This window comes from Populus alba, chromosome 15 (assembly GCF_005239225.2).
Source record: "Populus alba chromosome 15, ASM523922v2, whole genome shotgun sequence".
Taxonomy (NCBI): Eukaryota; Viridiplantae; Streptophyta; class Magnoliopsida; order Malpighiales; family Salicaceae; genus Populus; species Populus alba.
Window position 1 is genome coordinate 3216770 of NC_133298.1, and position 9486 is coordinate 3226255.

General features: G+C 32.8%; 1 non-coding gene across 1 annotated transcript; it reads left to right on the forward strand.

Moving 5' to 3' along the window:
- Positions 1 to 5810: 5810 nt before the first annotated feature.
- LOC118033801 (U1 spliceosomal RNA) lies at positions 5811 to 5971 on the forward strand. Its single transcript, XR_004684927.1, has one exon. It is a non-coding gene; the product is annotated as a U1 spliceosomal RNA (small nuclear RNA).
- Positions 5972 to 9486: the final 3515 nt, after the last annotated feature.

Below are 9486 nucleotides of genomic sequence, written 5' to 3' on the forward strand. Positions count from 1 at the left end.
TTAAGAAAATCTATGCGAAAACACATTTTCAAAGCTTCCAATATTGTTTTTTTCTTTTTTATAAAAGAACATTCAAAACGTGCTAGTGTATTGCCGTATGCATGAAAACAAAAACATTTTTTTTTTTACGAAAACAGGTGTTTTTTAAATACTGAAATTATATCCCATAGTATAAAAAAAAAACAAATCAATATATACCAAGAACAACAATATATTTTTTTTTTACTTTCAAATTTTTTATTTTTTTTATATTTTTTTTTTATTTTTTAGAAAAAAAAAATATATACACACACATGCATAAATATAATATAATAAATAATATATAATATTATATTAAATGGGCTGGGGCCGGCCCAATTAATTGGGCCGGACTCCAGCCCCAAAAGACGTTTGGGCCGGACTCGTCCCAACATGTGGGTCTTGTCTTGGGCCGGACCGCCCAGACCGCAATCTGGGCCAGACCGGCCCAGCCCAAATCATTGGGCCAGACCCCGTCTGGCCCAAAAGAAAAAAAAGAAATGAACGGGGGGGAATTATTTCCCCCCCCGTGTCTCCTCATGCAGAAACGATTCTGCATGGCAAGGGGCGAAGAAATAAAACAGAATAAAAAAAAAGGTGCAGGGGAGGAGGCGTACCTGGCGCGGCGAGACGATGCTTGCTTGCGGTGCTGCGGATGGAGGCGGTGCCATGTGGACCTACTCCTGTCGACTCCTCACGCGAAATTCCAAGTGGTCCGGCTGCGACGTCCTCTCGCGGTTCGTTTGCTTGGTCTTCCGGTTTCTCACTTCCTTTCAAATTCCGGTTCAAACCTTCCCTTTGCTTCGGTTTTTCTTGGGTTTTTTGGGTAACTCTCTCCTCTGTTATGGTGTTTCTCTCTCCTTCTCTCTCTCTCAACTGTCTCGTTTTTTTGTGTTTTTTTTTTTCGGGTCACTCCATCGGTCCTCCTCCCTCTTCTCACTCTGCTCTTCTCTATTTATAGTGGCAATATCGGGGCATGCAGGGGAACAAGGCGTGCTGGTCGGCAGGCGCCGCTGCCAAGGTGCTTCTCTCGGGTTCGGTGGCGAGGCGGTTGTCGGGTCCAGCGGCTTCGGCTTCGGGGGTTTTTTTTTCCCAAAGTGTGGGGCGTCGGGCCATGGCACGTGAGGAAGAGGCGGGGACAAAAACCGAGTCCGGTGATTTCCTCTCCTCTGCTACGCCTGCGGGGGAAAGAAGAAGAGAAACAGTGCCGTTCAAAACGGCACCGTTTGGTCTTTTTTTTTTTTTTTTTTTTTTTTTTTTTTTTAAAACGCATGAAACGGCGTCGGTTTTGGAGAAAACGCGCCGTTTTCAATTAAATTTGGCGCAGAAATGCAGGCCAACGTTCACATCAGTCCCCCAATTATTTTGTTCCTTTCAATTGCGTCCCTTGACAATTTGTCTTGTCGCCAAGTTGGCCGCCTTTTCCAGCTTTGGTCCTTGGCCTCTAAATTATGCAATTTAGCCCTCAATTGATCAATAAACTTCCAATTTCTTCAATTTAGGCCCCTCAATCAACTCCAAACAGCCCCCCTATCGTTGCGCCTTTTTCCAAATTGGTGCCCTGGTTTCGGAATTTTCAACAATTAAACCCCTAATTGGCCATTAAACTTCAAGTTTATGCAATTAAGCCCTGATTTGACTTAAATAAATTCCTAAAAATCATAATTTGGCCCCAGAACTTTAATTTCTTCAATTTAAAGCCCCAAATTGACTTAAAAAATCAATTTTCTTGCAATCAAATCCCCTATAAATCCAATAAAAAATAAATTAAACCCATAAACATCCAAATTTGGGCTTCTCTCCTCAAAATTCAAAAAATTTTCGTTCTCAATATGGGGTCTCTGTCCTTCAAGAATATTTTGTCAAAAATCGAATCTTTGTATCTTTATACTACCTTGACCATATTTTCTGATCCATTTCCCGAAGCGCTTCATCCTCGTTGTTCATTTTTTCTAACCTTCTTTGGCTATTTTATTTTTATTTTTTTTTTTGGCGGGGGACCCGAAAATGGGTTACAACAGCATGGATCTAGTTAACATTTATTTCACTGAATCATATAACCTATTTATTATATAGGTGCCATCAAGCAGTTTTCAATTTCTAGCAGCGCTAAATTGCTGTGTTTTTTCCCCTCTTGACATTACCAGGAAATTAAGTGAGGTGCACCAAAAGAAGGCAGGATTCCCTTTTCATAGCATTTTCCTTCCAAGAGAAGAAGGCGCTTTGAAAAATGGCAAGAGGAAAGATAGCAATAACTAGGATGAGAACCGTGCACCACGGCAAGTCACCTTCTCCAAACGCAGGTAGGGCTTTTCAAGAAGACCCATAGAGCTCTCTTGCTCTAGTGATGCTGAAATAGGACTCATCGTCATTTCTCAAGCAAACGGGTAAAGCGCTTTCTGAATTCTGCAGTGAGTCGTCCAGGTAAAACAAAACATAAAAAAATGACCATGATGCTACAGATGGTCTAATTTGTACCTGTCTAAATCACTGATGGATTTGAAGCAGTCAGCTAATGTTTTCTTGAGGAAAACTGAGTTCTTTGATGATACTGAAACTAATTTACATGAGATGATTAATATTTTACTTTATCTTGTTTTATCATGTTTTCATCATATGTTTTGATCACTTCTTGTTGTCCTTTAACCCTGTAAGTCCTCTTCCAAAGCTGATAGTGATTTGTCTTAATTGATAAGATTTCTTAGCTCCTTTAGCCTCTGCAAGATCCAACGTTTGGCCATCATTGACTCAATTTGCTCATCTAATTAATCTGCTGTTGCTCATATGATGCTCAAATAGTCGTGTTTAACATGTTATTAATTATTATTGATTAAATTGTTGCAATTTGCCAATGGATACATACGTTTTCAGTACTTACAATTCCCTGTGATTTTCAAAATATATACTATAATAATAATTTTGAAGCTTTTTTTCTTAAGGAATTCTAAGAAAGTTGTTACCTTTTTTTAGCCTTTTACATGCCATTCTTTAAAAAATAAAAAATTAAAAAAAAAAGGTACAAACCCATTACCATTTTATCTTTGACAAATGCAGCATACCACACATCATCAAAAAGGTATGAAATTTCTAAAAAAGGAATGCGCGTTTCAGAAAGCAATGACTCGGTACAAGAACCTCCTCTTTACCATATCCACGACCGAAATAATATATAATATATAATATATAACTAGAATGAGGGCTCTCATGTTTTGTATCTTAATATTTTTAGGAACAAAATCTGGAAGGAGTTGAAAAGAATCAGGAAAGAGACAGATGATCTTCAGTTGAGTATGCGATGCTACAAAGGCGAAAGCTTGAGTTCCTTGCACTATGAGGATCTGGTTGAAGCTTGAAAAGCAGCTGGAGTGCTCAGTGAACAAGTTCGAGCTCGGAAGGTAATTGCTTCGTTTTATGAATAAATATTTTTGTTGATGTCTTAATTGAGCACAGAATTAAAGGCAATTTCAATGCTTTGTTAAGCGAATAACAACATATATATTAAATCGAGAATATGCAAAAAAGTGATGCTGCCGAACCTAAGATAATTAAGATTCAAAGAACAGGGAATACATAATTTTAGAAAATAATGCTCAACAACAAGACCCTAATCATAACTTTATTACTAAATAATTTTCTCTCTAATGTTTTCCCTAAAAAACTCGGTGATTATAATTTTTTTTAAATTGGTTTTAGTTGGAATTTTACAAAAAGAAAAAAAAAAAAACAGAATCCCTAAAACAAATAAAGAAAATAACAATAAAAACTGATGGATACTGAAAATTATTATGCAACTCGAATTTCCCAAAATCTATTGAGCCTATTCGCTGCATGTAAATATTTGAGTCCTATAAAAGATGCCTCGTAATTCTCTTTAGACTGTTTGGGATGCAGTTTGAGCTCTGCAACAGCAGGTGGACAATCTTCGAAGAAAGGTAAATATCATCTGTCATCTGATTCTCTGCAATTTGTTATTTCTTGTATTAATTATAATTTATTTTATTCTTCTGCCAGGAGAAAATGCTGGAGGTGGAAAATCAACAAATTACAGTACCATCTTGTACGTAAATGGTTTTTTTCCGTTTAGGTTACAAAGGTGGCCTAAACACATTGTCTTCCATCCATATCATATTTGATTCATTGATCTAATATCTTTCATCACAAACATTGCTTTCTTTTGGCATTGGATGCAGCATCAAGTCGCAACATTGGAGCAGCAACATGCAGCTGTAGCAATGGTGAAGCCAGAGGAACAGCAGAGAATGCTCGAGGAATTCCAGTTTTTTGGTGATGAACAGCCTATCAGTAATCTGCTACAGCTTGCTCCTCTCCCTCCACAGTTCCAACCTTGCCGTGTCCAGCCTACACAGCCCAACCTTCAAGATTCCAGTCTCTCCATCCCTGATCCCTCCAATTACATGTGGCAACACAATGCATGCACTAACCTATTCCATTAGCATTGCCAGTTTCCCTACCCAAAAGTTCCTTCAGGCAACAAAGCAAGGTAATGCACTTGCCTGGATTTGGTTTGGGTTCTAATACACTTCTTTTGCTTTGCTCTTCAATCATGAGTTTCGATGGGGTTACCGCCGGTGCAGCTCTGGCATTTGACATTACCTCCGGTGGAGTTGCTTTGGCTGAAAAAATTATTAGACAAAGTATTTTTTTCCTTGTCAAAACTAGCAGTTATTAGACAAAAAAAATTATTGAGGGGAAAAAAAACGGGCTCATATTTAATACAGTGGGTTGTACCCCCTAGCAATGGACCCATCGGAGGAGCATCACTCCATTGGTCCAACAGGGAAGTTGCACAAGCACAAGCCACAGGCGACTGAGCGCTAATTAAGTAAATTTAGCTCACCAATTGCTTTGGACATCTTAAGTACTTGCATGAATAGTTAATAAAACATATTTTACAACTAAAAAATTGAGTTTAAAATAAATAAAAATGCAAAACTATTTTTTATTAAATAATAAGGTCTCACTAGTAATTAATTCTTGTCTTTTTATAATAAAAAATGATCAATGTTGTTTGTTTTAATTCAAAACAGATTTCTTTTAGAGCTATTAAAATCATTTTGTAGTTGCCCGGTGACTTGTAAATCCAAGAGCATTTTGGTCATATTTTATGTTAAACTAAGAAGGATCTAACATGATATAAAACCCAATCCATCTATCGGGTTAGTTCTTAATATGATTAAAACTTAAATGAGATTTGATTTGATTCTTAAAAAATTTAAAATAATAATATTTTATTTAAAAAAAAAATAATCTTAAAATAATATCATTTGTGGATTGATCTGGTTAACTCATCCAACTCATAAACTTGAGCTTGAAATCAAGTTATAAATTAATAAAAATTTTATAACTATGAATTGTTTCCCTTTAAATTTTTGTCTTTATTTCATGATTAGTTGAAAGTTGCTTTCATTTAGTATTAAAGGTGTTTGACAGTCTAATTGTAGTTGTTTTCAAAGTGAGCATTAAAATAATTTAAAAAACATAAAAATAAAAAAAAACTAAAGCTAATATGGCGTGAGATTCCTTTCATCTATGCTCATTCAGTTAGTTTTAAGCTTTATTTCTTAGATTCCAGTATCAATTACCTGTTCATCAATCTTAGCGAAACATATTAAGCATTTGGTAAATAACGAAAATTTTGTATAATATGCTATAAATAAACCTAGTATCTATACAAGAAAGTCCCGAGGTAGTCTAGAATCCCACATTGAGGAAAAACATGAAGGGACATAAGGCAAGCGGGTATAAATTAGAAGGCCTCAGCTATGTTAAACATACTTACCTGGACGGGATCAATGGGTGATCCTGAAGGCTCATGGTCTAGGTCTGTGACCTCCATTGCACGCAGGAGGGGTGCTGGCTTAAGGTCTTCCCAAGAGGGAGACCTTGCGTCAAAATTTGTGGCAGAGGGGTCTGCGCGAGTCGCGGACCCTGTCAAATCCTAGTTTAAAATTTGCTTCACTAAGTTTGTTGGCAAGAAAGTGGTGTTTTTTTAGAAAGTGAATTTTGAGAAAAATAAATTTTGGAAAGTGAATTTTGGGAAAAATAAATTTTTGAAAAGTAAATTTCGGGAAAGTATTTTTTGATATTTGATAGTATTATGGAAAATGAACTGGAAAATACTTTTCAATGTTTGGTTGTGTTATGGAAAATAAACTGGAAAATAATTTATTAATGAATTAAATATTTTTTCAAGTTTATCTAATATATATAAAATATTTAATCACTTACAATTGTCATAATCCAATTTTGATCTTTTATTTTTATTATTTAAAATGCGATGTTATTGTAGTTGTGAATTAAAATTCAACACTTTCCTTTCTCAAGTAACGATTTACATTGACCGGAATTAAGTTTCCGTTGACTTACTGCTTTAACATTTGTTCCCAAACATGGAAAAGTCAGGAAAACGAATTCCAGGAATTCGTTTTTCTTGAAACAAACAAAGCATAAAAGGACTAGCTTATTAATCTTGGCTTAATACTGTTGATGATTTATTAGAAAATATTAAAATAATATTTTTTATTTTTTAAAAAATCAACTTTTTTATTAGAATGTTAAAAGAGATTTATGAACACTAACAAGTATTAATTTAAAATGTTTTAAACTGGTTATTCGCTCGTCTAAACCTGTTTCCATACAAGAAAGTCGGGCTGTATGTATATATAAGGATAAAATAATAATTAATGTCATTAAAAATTATAGAAGCAACTGAAATAATTTATCATAATAATAATTTTTGAAAAAATACAATCACTCAAGTTTTTTCATGAACTTAAGTATTTATTATAATATAAACTACTTTTTTAAGTAATTATGTCCCATCTTGGAACTCTAGAATATATGAAATATTAGGTCGTTTTGTTTTTTTATTTTTTGAATGAAAAACAGATTAAAAAATATATTATTTTTCAATTTTTTTTATTAAAAAAATAAATTTACAAGCAAAAACAAAATGGAGTGCTTAATATTTTTTAAAGTCCAATGTTTGATGCGAGATCAGTATCTTAATGCTACATCTCAAGTGTGTGTGTGTATTTTACTCTTGGTGCTCTCCATGGCAGCTTCTGTATATAAGAGAATTCAATTATTATACATATAACCAATTATTTTACTCTCTCTTTCTTTGTTTTAACACTCCACACAAACTAGCGCACACTCACGATCTGCCCTTCAATTTCCTTTCCCTTTTTCAATTTTATCCTCTTCCTCATTTATATCTTCATAAATTATGCTCAGATCACTCATGAGTTGGACGATAAGCACACACCAAAACACTTAGTACATTTTATATGATTGGTACTATTTAAGATTATGGTAAATATTGTTTTTTTAAAATAATTTTTTACTTGAAAAATATATTAAAATAATTTATTTATTTATTGTTTAAAATTAATTTTCGATATTAACATGGCAAAACAATAAAAAAACATAAAAAATAATATAAAACTAAAAAACAAATTAAAAAATTTACAAAAACATGATACAATCATGAAGACAAACATTGTCTAGATTAGATAGCATAATTCTGAAGTGATTCCTCATTATATTGATCTAATATTAAAATTAATATTAAGATGATGTAATGCTAAGTGAGGATTTGTGCATCCATTGGCTTTACAGTTTATATCTAAATATCTTGACCAGTCTCAACAGGAATCATTTTTTCATTTTCTTATTCAATATTCAATATATAGTACAATGAAAGTATATTATAATTATCAAAAACTTGTTGGGAGATTTATCCTAAAAAAGATTTAAATTATTATGTTAAACTATAAGTTGAATCAATTATTTTTAAAAAAATATTATTATGTTAGTTAAAAAAATAAACTTAATATATTGGGCTGTGAATTGGATTTCGCTGGGCCAATTAACTTTTATTAAATTAATATATTTTTTAATTTAATTTTAAATTAAACTTGAGTTAAATTTTAATTTCTGAATTCTTCGAGTCAACTTTTATAGTCAACTTAATAGCAACAACGGGTTTAATAATCAAGATATAAATACATAAACTTAAAAAGGAAAGTACTACTGAATATATTATGGGAAGTATTTGATACAGCAAATACAAATAATGCAACAAAAACCACGTCTTTTATACTAAAACTAGAATGTCTAGGTAGAAGATCAAAACACAGTGTGTGTAATTATTTAGGACTGTCCTTTTTAGACTATTCTGAATCTCAACGCCTTCTTAATCATACTAGCCTTGGTACCCGCGCTATGCCGCGGGTATTTTTTTGTATAAAAATATAAAAAAAAAAACAACAAAAATTTAAAAAATTTTGGGTTTTTTTTGTAAGGTCATACCAAGAATCTTGGGTTTGGCTGCAACGCCTGACCTAAAAGTAATATTTATAATATTAATAATAAAATTAAACTTACATGATCCAAGTTTAAGTGAGCTTAATTGCAACACCGGACTTAAGAATTTTGGATGTGGGTCTGGCTATAAGGTCGTGTTATAAAAGTGTGATAATTAAATAAACTAATTTAAAAAAAAAACAAAGAAAAAAAATCAACATGAAGGAAAAAACTAATGAAGAAAAAGAAAAAAAAATGAATTAATTGGGTTAACCTTTTAAACCAGGTTATCCCGTAAAACCTGAGATTCGCGTAATGAAAGTTTGATAACTAAATAGAAAAAAAAATGACGGGTTTACCCAGAATTAATTGGGTTAACCCATCAAACCAAGTTAACCTGTCAAGCTCAGGATACGTATCATGAAAGTATGAAAATCTGATAATTAAATAGAAAGAAAATTAACTTTAACAAACTAAACTAAATGAAAAAAATAACTCGTCAAATCAGGTCAACCCATCAAACTCGAGATCCGTATCATGAAAATCTGATAACCAAATAAAAAAATTTAACATTAACAAACTAAATCAAATAAAAAAATTCATTAAAAAAAAATTAAATTCTATTTAGTTATCAAACTTTCATGACGCAAATCCCAGGTTTTACGGGATAAACCTGGTTTAAAGGGTTAACCCAATTAATTTAATTTCTTTTTCTTTTTCTTCATTAGTTTTTCTCTTTCAGTTGATTTTTTTTCTTTGTTTTTTTTAATTAATCTATTTAATTATCACACTTTTATGACACGACCTTATAGCCAGACCCACATCCAATATTTCTGGGTCCAGTGTTACAGTGTCTTGAGTTTGGCTGCAACACCTGACCTAAAAAATAATATTTATAATATTAATAATAACATCAAACTTGCATGACCCAAGTTTAAGTGGGGGTGGCTGCAATACCAGATCCAATAGTCTCGGATGTAGGTCTGGCTGCAAGGTCGTGTCATATAAGTGTGATAATTAAATAGATTGATTAAAAAAAAAACTAACAGAAAAAAAAAACTAATGAAGAAAAAGAAAAAAAAATGAATTAACTGGATTAACCCGTCAAATCTGGAATTCGCATCATGAAAGTTTGATAAC